The 15,230-nt window shown below is 50.5% G+C and overlaps 2 long non-coding RNA genes across 3 annotated transcripts in view; one reads left to right on the forward strand and one right to left on the reverse strand.

The window, feature by feature from the left end:
* The window catches only part of LOC121011710 (uncharacterized), a 34,344-nt gene extending 21,382 nt beyond the window's left edge, over positions 1-12,962 (forward strand). The window contains exon 3 of the long non-coding RNA XR_005781716.1: positions 12,629-12,962. This is a non-coding gene — a long non-coding RNA (uncharacterized LOC121011710). The remainder of the gene's footprint in view (positions 1-12,628) is intronic.
* Positions 6,107-14,920, reverse strand: LOC121011709 (uncharacterized). 2 transcript variants are annotated; one of them, XR_005781715.1, is made up of 6 exons: positions 14,507-14,920; positions 10,374-12,055; positions 9,254-10,094; positions 6,750-6,867; positions 6,264-6,315; positions 6,107-6,152 (listed from the first exon to the last, which is right to left on the reverse strand). It is a non-coding gene; the product is annotated as an uncharacterized LOC121011709 (long non-coding RNA). The 2 variants fall into 2 exon arrangements; XR_005781714.1 differs by having other exon boundaries at positions 9,254-12,055.
* Between the last annotated feature and the right edge of the window lie 310 nt (positions 14,921-15,230).

Consider the following 15,230-nt stretch of genomic DNA (forward strand, 5'->3'; position numbering starts at 1 on the left):
GACAAATGATCCGAAGCGGGATCTGTGCTGACAGCAGAGAGCCCGATGCAGGGCTTGAACTCACGAACCGTGAGATCATGACCTGAGCCTAAGTCTGACGCTTAACCGACGGAGCTAGACGGGCGCCCCAGATTTCAGACTCTAGATGGCATCAACTTTTACCTAGCCTGTCCACCTTCCTTCCAGATTTCAGATTTGCCAGCTTCCACGATGACATAAGTCAATTCCTTAAAATAATTCTCTCGCTCTCTCAGTACATGTGTTATAGATAGATATCTGTATCCGTACCTATACATGATATAGGATGTTCATGATATGTATATATCCTATAAATGTTTCTCTGGTGAACCCTGACTAATACATACCGCCCCCCCCCTCGCCCCCGCAGCCTTTGCCTTCAACCTGGTCTTGGATCTGGTTCAAGGTCTAGGGGACCTGGTTCCCTTTCTGCGATGGCAGCATCCCCTGGGCCTAGAATAGGGCCTTCCTGTAATAGGCCTTAATATGTATTTGTTGCACACTGAATGAGTTCATTTGGAAAACAAGAAAGACCTACCCCCCCCCCAAACCAATCAAATAACCATCCAAGGCAGCACAGGCAGTTCCTGACTTATAAATGGGTTGAGTTCCAAAAATTCATTTGAATTAGTTGTCTGAAGCTTTTTCCCATAACAACAAGGATATCAGTGCTGGCATGGCTCCAGGGCTGGCTGCCAAAAACCTATTTAACCCGTAGTATAGATTAAGTACTGTGCGTTTGCCATGAAAAATAGTAGAAAACAATACGCTTGCAAGGCTAGTAATTAAAAGAGAAATATGATAGTATTGAATAAAAATAGATGAAATTTTTCATTTTGAACATTGGAGTGTGAGGAAAAATAGGAAAGGATGAGCAAGTAGAGAGAGACTTATGGAAAATCTGGATGGAGTTTCTGAGTGGTTTCGAAGGTTTTAGAAGCCAATGGGGCCGAGCCTTTATTTGATCTAATTTCTGCTCGGAACTCACGGTTATTCTTCCCCTTCCCCGTTTGCTATATAATGAGGCTCCCTCTTATTGGTCTCAATTAAAACCATTAGTTTGTCCACAAATGTAACAAAAAGAGGAAGTAAAGGCACCCGGGGCTGCAGGAGCAAAAGCTAGAGAGAGAAAGCCCGCAAACCATTGAGAAAGGGTGTGCACCGAAACGGGAAGGGGCAAAGGAGGCCAGGGTCAGCCGTGAGCCCAGCTCCAAAGCTGTGCAGGGAATGCGGAGCTGCTGACTCTGCAGTGCCCCGCGCCGGTCACCAGGAGGCACTGTTGTGCTGTCCTCACCCAAGGCCGGGGGTGAGGTGCCTTTGAGGGGTAGGTGGGGAAAAGCGGGAGGGAGACCATGTGGTGGACCTTTCCAAGCTGAGTGTTCCTCCTGCAAAGGCATTCTCCAGTTCTAAAGATGGAGATGAGTGTTGCAGACCAAAAAACGCCCAACAACCAGAGTGGGGAGTGTGGACTGTGGGAGACTCACGGGGAAGTTGAGCCCGGGACTGACCCATCTGGACCAGCATTACAGGGCTGGCGGCAGGAAGGCAGGGGGCAAGTTTCAAAAAGAGCCATTGGGAGCAAAGTTCCTGAAGCAAGAGGGGGCCCGGTGAGTTCTGGGAAGGGAAATAACCCTGCGACATGGACTTTGTCCATGCACTTTATAAAGCAACATAAATGGGGATGTGAGGATAGAGAGGTCTTGTCGGTTTTTTTTTTTTTTTTAACATGGGGAGGGAGGAACAAGACGGTGAGTTCTTTTGTAAAAACCAAAAGCTTTTGATTTTGAAGTTTTTTCAGATTTGCAGAAAAGTTGCAAAGATAGTGCAGAGTTCCATGTACCCTTCACCCAGCTTCCCCTAATGTTAACCTCTTACACAATCACGGCACATGTATCCAAACTAAGAGATTAACACCGGTACAATGCTAGTATGGAAACTAGATTTTATTCCATTTTTGCCAGCTTTCCCACTGAGCGTCTTCCGTTCCGGGATCGTGTCGAGGATACCGTGTTCCATTCAGTCCTCCATCTTCTCCAGCCTGTGTCCATTTCTCAGCTTTCCCCCATGTTTTTGGTTTTTAGGAAGAATACCACAGGGGAGGAGTATCCTTCCCATTGAATTATATCAGGAGGCACATGATCTCACTATGACTTATTATTGGGGACACGAGCTCTTGAAGGCTCGCTCTCTCTCTCTTTCAGCCTAATTTTCCAGAATAATGTAGTATTCCTGCCTCTACGTACCTTAGTATCCAGATGAACTAGAAAATCTTTCCTGCCCCTGGGAAACTGCGTGCTTTATCCTCTGTGGATAATTGGTCATCAGGATTTTCTGTTGAAACATCACTAGCTCACTCTTCCCATACTTTGTTAGAAGCGGGTCACTAAGTCCATACCCAAGGAGATGGAAGTGAAGCTCCACCTTCTGGAGGAAAGAGCAGCGAAGGATTTTTGGAGATGTGGCAAAACCACCAGGTAATAATGCCCATTTGGGGGGGAGGTGATTTGAAGCTATGCGAATATTCTATTTCAATGAGTTCATGATTGGGAGTGTTGACTTGCTGTAACTGTAGGACAGAGGACGTACTTAGGAGAGAGCTAGAGAGAGACATAGGATGAGGGCTCTCGGGTCGCTAAGACTGGGGATTTGTGTGTGAGAGCCAGAGAAGGTCATTCTTTTGTGTGTGGTCAGCCCCCAGCGCCTTGTTGCCAGGGCTGGGAGTAGCTGAGTGTTGAGAACCTGGATGGGGCCTCTACAGACATGGTCATAATAGTGGTGGAAATGGTGGGGTGCAGGCATGGGAGGAGAAAGGTGCAATCAGCATGAATTCCTAGTAATGGATCCATCTTTTGCAGGGGAGAGGGCTCAGGAACCCACCCGGCTGCAAGAATTCAGTCCCTCTTGTCTCCTGGCCCTTCCTGCCGGCCTGGGATGGACAGGAGTGGAGGAGATGGCCTCCAGCTTCTTTGAGGGCCTTCCCTCTGAGTTGTGACAGCAGCCTGCTTCCCGGTCTGCTCGGGAGCTGTGGGTAACCTCCTCGTTAAGGCTGCAGCCTGACACAGCCCAGCTTGCCGGTCCACTGAGTGTCGTCTAATCTCGATCAACCTCCCCTGCCCCACCATCTCCCCAGATCTGGGGACAATCTGTAACTGGGACTCCTTTTAGCTCTGCTGATATACAGATAGCAGCAATGCACCAATATGGGAGCTGGTGTCCTAGCATCAGGACCCTTGAGGTTTTGCCCCTTCTATTTTTTCCTTCACAACCTGGCTTTATTTTTTATTTTTATTTTTAAAAAAAATTTTTTTTTTCAACGTTTATTTATTTTTTTGGGGACAGAGAGAGACAGAGCATGAACAGGGGAGGGGCAGAGAGAGAGGGAGACACAGAATCGGAAACAGGCTCCAGGCTCTGAGCCATCAGCCCAGAGCACGACGCGGGGCTCGAACTCACGGACCGCGAGATCGTGACCTGGCTGAAGTCGGAGGCTTAACCGACTGCGCCACCCAGGCGCCCCCACAACCTGGCTTTAAAGACGGTTGCCTGAATTAGGGAGCTGTTTGTTCCTGCAGAGCTGGGGTTTGGATCAGCTGCAGGGTGCCTCATGGGCTGGTTGGGACCTCCTTTCTCTTTTACTCAGTCATCTCTGTCACTGTCCAGCCATTGAGAGACAGGCTGGCTTGGTGGGGTTCAAAGAGCATTATCCCAAAATATCTCCCAGGATTGATCAAGCCTGGATCCTGATGTCCTGGCTTGAATCACTTGTTGCTTTAGGTACACAGCCAGTTCTCACCATGTGTATGTGTGTGTGTACATGTGTGCACACGAGCACATGGGCGTTAAATGAACTGTCTCTTTCGCATCTTCAGCCTGTCTTTGATTTATTTGATTTCGTGGATCTGTGACCCGGTCTCTCTCACCTCTTTCAAAAAGCCTTCCTGGATTAACTTTACATCAACCCAATTTTAATTTAGCTAATTTAACCTCAGTTCTGTGCTATCTCTGTAAATTTAAATGTGAACGTTCAGCGTCTTCTTGTAGAATGTAAGCTCCTTGAGGGTATCTCCTGCCTCCCTAAGTCTGTATTATTGGTAGGCAGGCTAAAAGATGAAAATGGAAGTTCTTTGATCAAAAAGACAAAAAGGAAGTTCTTTCATCATGTATGGTCTCTAGTGACTTGTGACTCAGCCTGTCCTCTGGAATGGTTGAAGACCTGGATCAAACTTCCAGGAACCTGGGGATGTCACGTCCATTCTCCTGCTTGTGTGCATGTGCGTGCATGCGTGTGTGTGTGCCTGTGTGTGTTGGTAAATGCCTCTTATTCCAACCTTGTGGCTAGGCCTCTCTAGTTCCCAAAATAAATTACCAAGAGGGTTCAAAGAATTGCCCCTACCCTGAGGCAGCAAGCCCTCCTTGTCCCCGCGGAGAAAGGGCCCAGTGCTTAGAATAATGAAAACGCGGACACCTTCCATCCGTCAAGAAGTGGGGAAGCATGCTATTTCTATCCAGGTCTTTTATTCTTCTCCTTGTCTCCTTATTTGCATTCAGTGAGGAGGTGACACATTCTAGAACATAACCTCCCGTTTTCATTCCAGGAACCTAATTGTTATTTCTGTGTTTGTGAAAGATAAAGGATTAGCAAGAATGCTTTGCATTAAGGTGCCATTTGTAAATGCTTTATAATTATTTATGAAATTATCCCACATTTTATAGCATGGGAGATAATAACTTAAATTGATGTCTTAAACATGCACAATCATTATTTTAACAATATTAAATGCACCTCTGTAGAATAATCATTTCATAAATACGAAGAAAGCATTCAGAAGTGGCACCTTAATTTAAGACATTACAGGATTCGTGACACCCAAATCCACGACCCTTTTTCTTGAAGACAGATGGAGTTTCTTATCTGGCTGCAGCGTTCCTCTTTCGTGAAGTGAAAATGAATTCTTAAATTAAAAAATATATTATCGAGGTAATTTTGGCAATGTGATGAAGCAATGGGAGAGGAGATAAGCAGAATTTCCAGGGACCAGAACAAATTGGACAAACCTTATCTGTGCTTGTCTCTAGCCTCCCCACGCCCAGGGTACTGGAGGAGTCATCCGGTCTCTGGGTATCCTGCAGGGTCCTGGGGAGGAGGTAAGAACGGGCTAATGGTGGAGACGGTTGCATGATTCCCCTCTAATGCCAGGGCTTGGGGGGGCTGTTTTGAGCAAGAGAAACCCTAAGATAGAAGATCCATTTTGCACAGCGGTAGATCTCTGCAGTGAGGGGATATAAATCTAAATCCCAGCCTGTTATTTGTGGGAAGCTAGTCTATTTTTTCACCGGGTTAGCGGATCCAAGGCAAATAAGCCAGTCTCCCTGGCAGCGCAGCGCCACTGTCTTTTGCTGGTGGTGCCCTCTGCTGGCCACTGCCAGAATTTCAACACCACATCTTCCACCTCTCCACCAGGAAGGAGCTTTCTAGGCTCTGTGCCTATGCCCTGTGCGAAATGTTTTGTTAACATGGTCTCATTCAATTTTTGCAACAATCTCTGGATGACAAGACTGAGCCTCAGTGAGTTTAAGGGCAGGCCCAACCTCTTAACCACTGGACTCTCCTGAGTTAGCAGGCTAGGCCTTGAGTAGCTCGTTCTCCAGCTCTGGGCCCAGGGAGGAGTACAAATCTGCTCTGCGCTTAACGACCATGCTCCACAGCCTTAATGGGCTTATTTGGAAGTGCCCCTTAGACTCCAGCTTAAACCTAGCAATCTCTCAAGTGCAAGTCCTTTGAGGGTGCACTGGGTCTTTGAAATGTATAGTATTTATTCTACGATCTCGTCGTGGCCCCTGTGCATCCAAATACTGGAAGTTACACCAGCTCTTCTTTCTTTCTCACCTCATACCCAGGAAAATCTGTTGGCCTCACCTTCAAAATATATCCAGAATCCGGCTTCTTGTTTTTGTTGAATGTTTATTTATTTGTGAGAGAGAGAGAGGGAGCGTGCCCGTGCGTGCGCGCGCGCGCACACGCGGGTGGGGGAGGGGCAGAGAGAGAGTGGGGAACAGAGGAGCTGAAGCAGGTTCTGTGCTGACAGCAGACAGCTTGATGCGGAGCTCGAACTCGCAAACCATGAGATCATGACCTGAGCCAAAGTGGGCCGCTTAACCGACTGAGCCACCCAGGTGGCCCGATCCAGCTTCTTTTTAACCGCTTCCACCATTACCATCTTGGTCTGAGGCCTGCCATTGCTTACTGGTGTTATGGCGACAGCCTCCGGATGGACTTCTATAGCAGTCAGAACGAGTCTATGAGGACACAAACCCGAGTGTGTTCTTTCTCCTTCTCATTCCAGGTAAAAGTCAAATGGTCTCCCAGTGATCTATAGAGCCCTACAGTAAGGCTTGGTATCTGGCCATAGTTTCCACCTCTCTCCTGCCCTTCCCTTTTGCTCACTCTGCTCCAGCCGATGGGCCTCTGTGGAATTCCTTGAATATGTGAGCCAAGCTCAGCCTCTGAGCCCTTGCACTGGCCGATCCCTTTGCCTGGAATGCCCTTCCCCCAGATATCCTCATAACTTGCTTCCACACCCCCTTCGCACTTGGCTCAAATGCCACCAGCTTAGTGAAGCCCACCTTGATCACCATCTTTAAGATGGCCACCTCCCACACCTCCCTGCCAATCTTCCTTCCCTGTTTTGCTTTCCTCCATCCATTTCTAGTATGTTCTATAACGTACTTACTTAGTATGCTTATTGTTTATCTCTCCACTCGAATGCAAGTTTCCTGAGGGCAAGTGTTCGGTTGTTGGCATCTGCCCGTTTCCCAGCCATCTGAAAAGTGTCTGGCATGCTGTAGGTGCTTAACAAATACTTGTTAAATGCACAATGTTGCTTTCTTGTCCCCAGTGGGTGGAAGACAGAGTCACCAACTGTCCTGGTTTGCCCAGTACTGACCTGGATTTAGCACTGGAAGTCCAGCATCTTGGAAAACCCCTTAGTCCCGGGCGAATAGGGACAGTGGGTCCCCTGGATGACAGGCAAGGAGAGTATCAAGAAGAAGGGACAGCTGTCCCCAGGAGCCAGTCAGGCCTTCCCCCCCGCCTGGGAGTCTGGAGGGGGCGCCTGTCCTCACCACATCACTGGAGGATGGCTCTGTCTCAGAAAAAGCCTTTAGAGTTATTGAAATTGCAGCTTATTGAGAAGAAGAAAGTGAGTTTCTATTTTCCTGTAAGTGGCACAGGAGTAGAAAAACGATAGTGTAATGATGTTCCAGTGGAACAATTATTTTCCTGAGACGGAGGAACATAAAATATCACTTTGATTACACTCTCTGCCTTCTTACCCCACGCCCTCCGGCTGAGTTCAGTGGCCAATAAATCTTCCTCGAGCCTCCCTGACCTGTGGTTGCCGCCTCCGCAGGGACTCGCTGGCTGGCTCGGTCCTCACTTTCCCCACCGACCCCTGCTTCTCCTGACTGTGCTTTAGGGTGATCGATCGGGGCCAGAGCCGAGGGCAGAGGTGAAGGGAGACTGAGGCAGAGGAAACGGGGGGGCAGCTGGGACGCTCAGGACATGACCTTGAACCAGAGATGAAGGCTTGCCCTGGGGCAGGGCAGGGGCTGTGGCAGAGAAATGGAGAGAGGAGCGGAGATGAGAAAGCGCTTTTAAAGTCCTCCTCGTTAGGATTGTGCAGGAATGCAGGCAATGGAGAAAGTTGGGTCAGAGGTGAGGGTGGGTCTGGACGAGCAGAAACCACAGGTGGGCTCGTCCGTGCGGCCAGCTCGGGAGGTGTACGTGCAGACCTTTCTCCCTCTTTCTACAAAGTCTCAGTATTTACTCGCGTTGTTTGGTCCCTGAGTCTGCCTGACTGAGTCCGCTTGCGTGGCCATGGCGGACCACCCCAGACCGGGGGCTGAAATAACACACTTGTATTTCTCACAGTTGTGGACGCTGGAAGTCCGAGATCAAAGTGCCGGTGAGAGCCCTTCCTGGCTTCCAGATGGCCTTCTTGCTGTGTCCTCACAAGGGAGAGGGGTGGAGGGGGAGGAGAGGGAACGTGTGTTCTGGTGTCTCTTCCTCTTCTCATAAATGCACCAACCCTGTTGGATTAGGGCATCCCGCCCATGACCTCATTTAACCCTTATCGCCTCCTCACAGCCCGGTCTCCAAATACAGTCCCATTTGGAGTGAGGGCTTCGACACACGAATTTGGGAGGTGTGGAAGGGACAGGAGAATACACACGTCCAGGGTACAACATTACCTTGGGTGATTTCCTCTTGGCTCCCGGATTGTCACACACTTTCAGCCTGAGGATTATATCTTGTCCCCAGATATTTAAAGCAGTCGTTCTCAAAGCGTGGTCCTTGGACCAACAACATTAGCATCCCCTGGGAACTACCCGGAAATACAGATTCTCAGCGCTCCCCCCACCCCTAGACCTCCTGAATCAAGGACTCCAGCATTCTGTGTGTGTGTGTTTAAATGTTTATTTTTCAGAGAGAGAGATGGAGTGTGAGTGGGAAAGGGGCAGAGAGAGAGAGAGAGAGGAAGAACAGACAGAATCCAAAGCAGTCTCCAGGTTCTTAGCTGCCAGCACAGAGCCCATCACAGGGCTCGAACTCACGAACCACGAGATCATGACCTGAGCCGAAGCCGGAAGCTTAACGGGCTGAGCCACCCAGGCGCCCTCCGCAGTCTGTGTTTTAATAAGCCCTCTGCGTAATTCTGTGCAAGGCAGAGTTGGAGAACAGTGTAGGGCCCTGTAGCCAGGACCACAAGTTGGTTCTCTGCCCCTGGCCAGGTCTCTTTTATCACCCGTATTTCTGGACCTAAGCCGGACCCTCGTCAGGGCATCCATGACCCACATCTGATCTCGGCCAGGTACCCTCGCTGCTGGTGGAGCCTTGCCTAACCTGTGTTTTGATCTCCTTCCCTAGCACCCAGGTCTTGTACATCACTGGGTCCTTGTTTTAATTTCTGTCCCTGAACCTAGATGCTCAAGCCAGGGCCCTCCTACTGACTTCCAGGCCTTACTGCTGGCTTTTACTCCTGCTTTTCCTGACTTTTCTGAGTATGGCCTCCTGGGAGTTGTCCACCTGGGACTTCCTTCCTCTGTGTTTCCTGAAGACCTGGGCCGAGAACTGCTGCCATCCCCTACCCCCCCCCCCCCCCCAGCATCCACACCAGCCCCAGGTCTCATGGGGCTGGCCCACCCCCGGGGCAGTCCTGGCCGCAAGTCCACTCACCTCTTAGCCCGCCCGCCAGCTGCGTTATTCTTCCGGGCTGGATCATGTCGTGGGCCGGGACGGGCCCCAGGTTGTTCCCGGGGTGATGCTGGCACTGGGAATGCAGCATTGCGCAACTCCACGTTGCTGTGGCCACGGAGGGGTGGGCCGAGGTATTGGCCGGGCTCCCAAGTCCTTAGGAGTAAGGACAGGTGGTGGGGTTTTATTTCATTGTCATCAATTATAGGGGTCCTTCAGCAATTGCTGGCTGGGAATGAGAGGGATGAAGAAGCCTATGGTTTTTGTCCTAATTTGTTTGGTTTGGGGCTGGACCCCAAGCTCGGGAACCACAGTAATTAGCCCAGCTGCAGAATTGGGCAAATGTAGCACACGGCTGTCGCTGCTCCAAGGGGCGGGGCTGGCACCAGACCCCTTGGCTCTGACAAGGCCTTTTGTCAGCTGGGGGTGGGCTGTGATTGCAGCAGCGGATGTGGAGGGGGCCGGGGCTCTGCGTTCCCAGCCTCCCCTCCCTGCTCCCTCTCCCCCACCCCTTTTGGCTTGTGGAGCCGGCCCCCCCCCCCCCCCCCGCCTTTGCTGAGTCTGGGGGTGGGGATTAGGGAGGGAGACGACCCTGGGGTTGGGGGGCAGAGGAGAAGGGGCGGCCCAGCCTCTGAGCATCACGGAGGCTCATTTGATGGAGGAGTTGGCGTCTGGCGCTGGATGAGCAGGAGAGAGCTAAGAGAAGGGGCATTGCAGCCACGTGCACGTGGAGGCCGTGCAGAGGCCCGGAGCTCTGGGAGACGGTGTCTGCAACTTGCCGAGGCAACCAGAAGGGCCAAAAGATGGCTCGCCATGCAGAGCCCTGGTGGGAGAAGGGGAGGCAAGAGTCAGAGAAGCGAGGGGGGTGCTGGGCTACGGAGAGGGGCTCCATGTCAAGCACTGGCAGGGCTGGGCCAGGGAGCGCCCATCGTGGAGACTGCCACTTTCACCCGGAAGCGCATTCGCGTGGCCTGTCCACGCGCCTACGGGCTGTTGGGAGATGTGTTCACTGACACGCATCCCTCGGCTTTCCTGGAGCCCCAGGGCCTCTGGTGAGGCTTCCCCCCACCCTGGCTTTCCTTCTGTCCCCCCGAAGTCCTACTCGACAGGCCGCGTCCTCAGCTTTCCAGCGTGAACGGTTAACGCCTTCAGGCTCTTGACCTCTGTGTGCTGCAGAGTGTCCAGAAGCTGTGCCCTTACGCTGACTCCCGTTCTTTGCCTTTAATTGTAGAAGGAGATAAGAGCGGGAGGGATTTAGGGCGGAGACATTGGGAAGAAAGTCTTACTCATAAAAGTAGGTGAGGAATGGAAAAAATGGGGGTTATCTCAACAGTCGACTCCAGAGCTGTGATAGCTGACCTCTCCAGAGGCTGTGGGGGAGGCCAGCAACCACAGACGTCTCGGGTTCTCTGAGCAGACTTAAAGCCAGATGCCTACCTGGGAGCTAAAGACTCACCAGCTGCCACTTTCTTCCGTAGCTGAGTTGTCTTCCTTGTAGTATGCCCGGAGGGTCAGCCCTCCTAGTGCCACAAGCGAGCGCAGTGCCATTAAGAGAGGAGTAGGGGAGAGCGGACGCTCGGCCTCTGCTTATCTTTGGCCAGATGCCCCTCGACCTCGCCCATGTAGAGTTCTCTTGGACCTACCTCCTTCCTTTGTCTGTCAGCAAGACTGGAGGACATAGCCTTTCACAAACCCATGGCAAATGACAGCCGTTGGCTTCTTCTCTTGCTCTTGCCACTCCCAAAGATTCTGGGTGGGCAAGGAAGAGGCAGGGAAAGGATGAAAAGGCCCATATCCTGAGAGATGGTCAGTGTAGGGAGAAGCCAAGGGAGGAATGAGGTGAGTTAGGGCGGGAGCCCAACGCTAGGTTTTAGGGATTGTGGCCCAAAGCCAGGGCCCAGGTTTGGGGTGAGAAAAGTTTGGAGGGGCATTTTCCTCAGGCTGGGTCCCCTATAGATGGGCTACAAACCAGAAGGCCACCGACTCTGCTGTGCTGGTGGGGTGGCCTCGATATGTCTGTCGGTACAGTTGCATCCTAAGGGCCTGATGTCCTCCTTGTGAGCCTCATTGGCCTGCCTCTATTTCTGTTTCCCCGCCAGAGTGAACTGTGGTTGAGTAGCAGTGATGTCCATTTTGTTCATCCTTGTGTCCTCTGGGTCTAGAACTTAACAGGAAGTCACTAACATTGGTTACATGAATTTGCCCATGAGAGAGAGATGGCTGCTGGGCCCGGAGCTGGGCGTGGTGGCATTCAGACATTTCTGCTGTGGGGTCTCCCATCTAATTTCCTTCCCTTCTTGTACGTCCTTCCTTCTTCATACTCTAGTGCTGTCAGCTTTTCCTTTCTCATTTTCTCTGTATCCTCTTCATAAACTCGACCCGGTCCCTGGCTGTTGTAACCATATGGGCAGATGTATTTGCAGCGTGCCTTCTCAATAGGGACTTCCCTGAAAGCCCAGTCCCCGTGTGAAAATGTGGAGCCAGGGTCCCACTGTGCACTCCTCTCAGGGTCCTTCCAAGGATCCACCTGTCACTTCTCTCTCCAAGGCATTCGGATGAGTCACACTTCATCCAGCCGGGCTGGGCAGGCCCAGAATATGACTTGGTTAGGTTACTCTGACCACACGTCATATCCCAAGGTCCCACCAGACCTGTTGGTATCACACTCCTTTAGAAGAGCGGAAGCCTTTCACGCACCACCATCAGAAATAGACTTCGTCCTCCCGATGCAACTGACTAGGTATTGGAGCTCGGCTCCCAGAAGATTTATCAATCAAGGCAGCACTGTGAGAAAATACGGACAATTAGAGGTTAGTGCCTTTTAGAGAAGACGCTAATTTGTAGCACAGACAATAGGAATTTTTGAGGAGGGATCCACGCGATGAGAAGGCAAGTGTCAGAATGACGTCAATGAGTTGGGCAAAAGTCGACTTCTAGAGAATATCTGGAAATCGCTAAATAGTTACCTTAGCTGTCTATACCTTCTATCTCAACATCTACTGCCATGGAAAACAATAACCAATATGGATGATGAAGAAGCCAGAAATTTTGCGATATTCTCATCCATCAAAGAAATTGCTCCACACGCTGGTGTACAGCCCGTAATGTCCCTTTAAATGAACCAGGCTTGGGAATCTTTATGATGGCCCCCAGAGGTCCCTGCCTCTTGGTTTTCACCTCCTTGTATAATCCCTTCCCCTTTGGCATGGGCTGGATTCTTGATTTGCCTCTAACGAATAGAACATGTCACTTCCAAGATTAGGTTATAAAAAGACTGTGATCTTCATCTTGGGGGTTTGCTGTCTCCTAATTTAATCTCTCGGTTTCTGGTTTCTGTCTCTCTCTCTCTTTCTCCAGTCATCAGCGACCATGTTTTGCGGATGCTTAGGCAGCCTATGGAGAGGCCCATGGGAGGAGGAATTGAGGCCTGCCAGCAACCACAGGAGGGAGCTTAGAAGTGGATCCTCCCCACTGTCCTAAGAAAGCCTTTAGAGGAAGCCACAGTTCGGGTCTTCAGCTTGACTCCAACCTCGTAAGAGGCTTTGAACCCCAGTCATCTGGCTAAGACATGCTCGGATTCATGATGCACAGAAACTCTGAGATAGCAAATGTTTGCTGTTTTAGGCTACTGAGTTTTGGGGTTTCTTGTTACACGGAGCGATAGATAACTAATAAACCTGTATATCACCAATCCTTGATCTCGGGGATTCCTTCAGACTCCCTCTTTCACCACTGTCTCCACTCACCATTCTCTAGCACCTTGACTCTAGCTCCCTAACCCCCTAACCTCTCATTTTGACCCTTTCTGTCTTTGGCCTCTTGCCTGGCTTCTTGGGTTGATGGTCAGGTCTTGGCCTTATCATGTAGCTTTGACCTTGGTTCTTCTCCAGACACAGCGTTGAGGATCTGCCTTCTGGCACCATGCTTTATAATCTTGTGTAAGAAACTATAAACTCCTAAACTCTGCTCTGGCCAGGCTCACCTCTCACCTGCTACAGGTCTATGCAGAAGCAGGATCAGAAAACCAGCTTGACTTAGTAGAACAGGAGAGCTTAACCAGACACTCTGGAAAGATTTTCAGTGAAGGCTGAAACAACCTTCTTATCATGAGAAAATCCATACATTGTAGCCCTTCGTCCCCATTCTGCTAGCGTTCCTATCAATCCGGACTTTCCTGCATTTGTTAGCTGATGGATGGCAAATGACTGGTCCATTGCTTTGTAAAAACAAGATGTTGTTTTCAGATATTTATCTTTCCCCCCTCTCCCTCCCTCCTCCGCTTCCCCTGAAAAGCTTTCATTTGTTAAGTCTAGTCGGTATTTCATTCACTATTATTATTATCTTTGAAATTTAGACGTTAAAATGATCGGGTCTGGGTTCCATTATGGGGCTCTGGTGACTTAGGGTGAATATGTAAATATGCTCTGAGACTGAGAGAGTCTGTGGCTCCTTTTTCTCAGTCACCCTGCTTTCATGATAGCTCAGGCCTCAGAGTAAACCCACGGGTGACTCAACGTTGGGTACAGAACCAGAATTTGATCCACATCCACTGGATTGCCTATGATAGATACTAGTGATTCAAAATAAATTCGACGTGGGGTGCCTGGGTGGCTCAGTCCGTTGAGCATCCAACTCTTGATTTCAGCTCAGGTCGTGATCTCACAGTTCTTGGGATCAAGCCCTGTGCTGATGGCACAGAACCTGCTTGAGATTCTCTCTCTCTGCTCCCCCCCCCACACATACACACACACACACACACACACACACACACACACACAGTCTCTCTCTCTCTCTCTCTCTCTCAAAATAACATTTAACATTAAAAAAATAATAAATTTGACATTTCTGTGGGGGTTGGAGGACACCTAGCCTAGGTTGGAAATTCCTCACCTCTTGTCATCAAGGACATATTATACTAATAGATAGAACTGCCTGGTAACAAGACGTAAGTGCCTTGCCCAGAGAAGATGCATGGTGTTTGATGAGAGGGTGAACAAAGATTGTTAAAGCCCACTGAGGACTTGTCTGGCCCCTCTTCCCACTCCCCCTGGATGATTTCATCTGTGGCCACACAGGAACCGAATGCGCCTTATGTCTTTCACTCAGAGCAGCTTCTCATCCTCTCTTTCCCATCTTCTAGCATCCCTCCACGTTGCTCAAGCCAGAAAACCGGGGTCGGATGTGACTCCTCCCACTTCCTGACGCAGCCCCCGTATTCAGTCGCTGACCACATACCTGTTGAATGGAGCCGCTCCTATCCCTCCTGCACTGTCCCTAACTGGTCCTTTGCTTCCAGGATAGACTGTAGCCAGGTAATCTCCACATTCCTGCCAGAGACATGGACACAAAACGCAGTTCTGTTCACAGCACTTTCTGTTTAAAATGATTCAAAGATGTTTCAGTTGCCCTTGGGTAAGCTGTGCCCAAGTTCTGAGGAGAGGCAGCAAGGCCTTACCTGATGTGATCTGGCCCTGCTTCTCTCTTCATCCTTACCCGGTTTTTCATTACACGCCTTGAATGTTATCTTCCAGGCACAGCTCCTCCCTCACACCTTTGGACACGGGATTTCCTGGCCTGGGTATCTCCTCCCCCTTGTCTCGCTACTTGGCCTGGGTTTCTTCCAAGCTCAGCTTAGATGCCATGTCCCCCGAGAAATCTCCGCTATCCCCCAAGTCCGGGTTGGCTATTTCCTGGTGGGGTCCTACGGCACCCTCTGCTTTCTCCGCCATCACGAACGCCTGTTCTCCCCAGCGCGGGGCCAGCCACGTGGCCCGGGCCTCAGACAGTGCCTGGTCCACAGCACAGGACTAATCAACAAGTCGCGGGGCCACAAAGGAATGTGCCAGACCTACCGAGGGCAAGTTTTCCACCTTCCAGGTACGGATACATTGTGAAAAACCTCCACCCGCCCCACCCAGCCAGCCAGGAAAATCAGCTCCTGTAACATGACGAGTGCCAG

The sequence above is a fragment of the Herpailurus yagouaroundi genome, unplaced genomic scaffold (assembly GCF_014898765.1).
Source record: "Herpailurus yagouaroundi ecotype Mexico unplaced genomic scaffold, PumYag 195, whole genome shotgun sequence".
NCBI classification, from domain to species: Eukaryota; Metazoa; Chordata; class Mammalia; order Carnivora; family Felidae; genus Herpailurus; species Herpailurus yagouaroundi.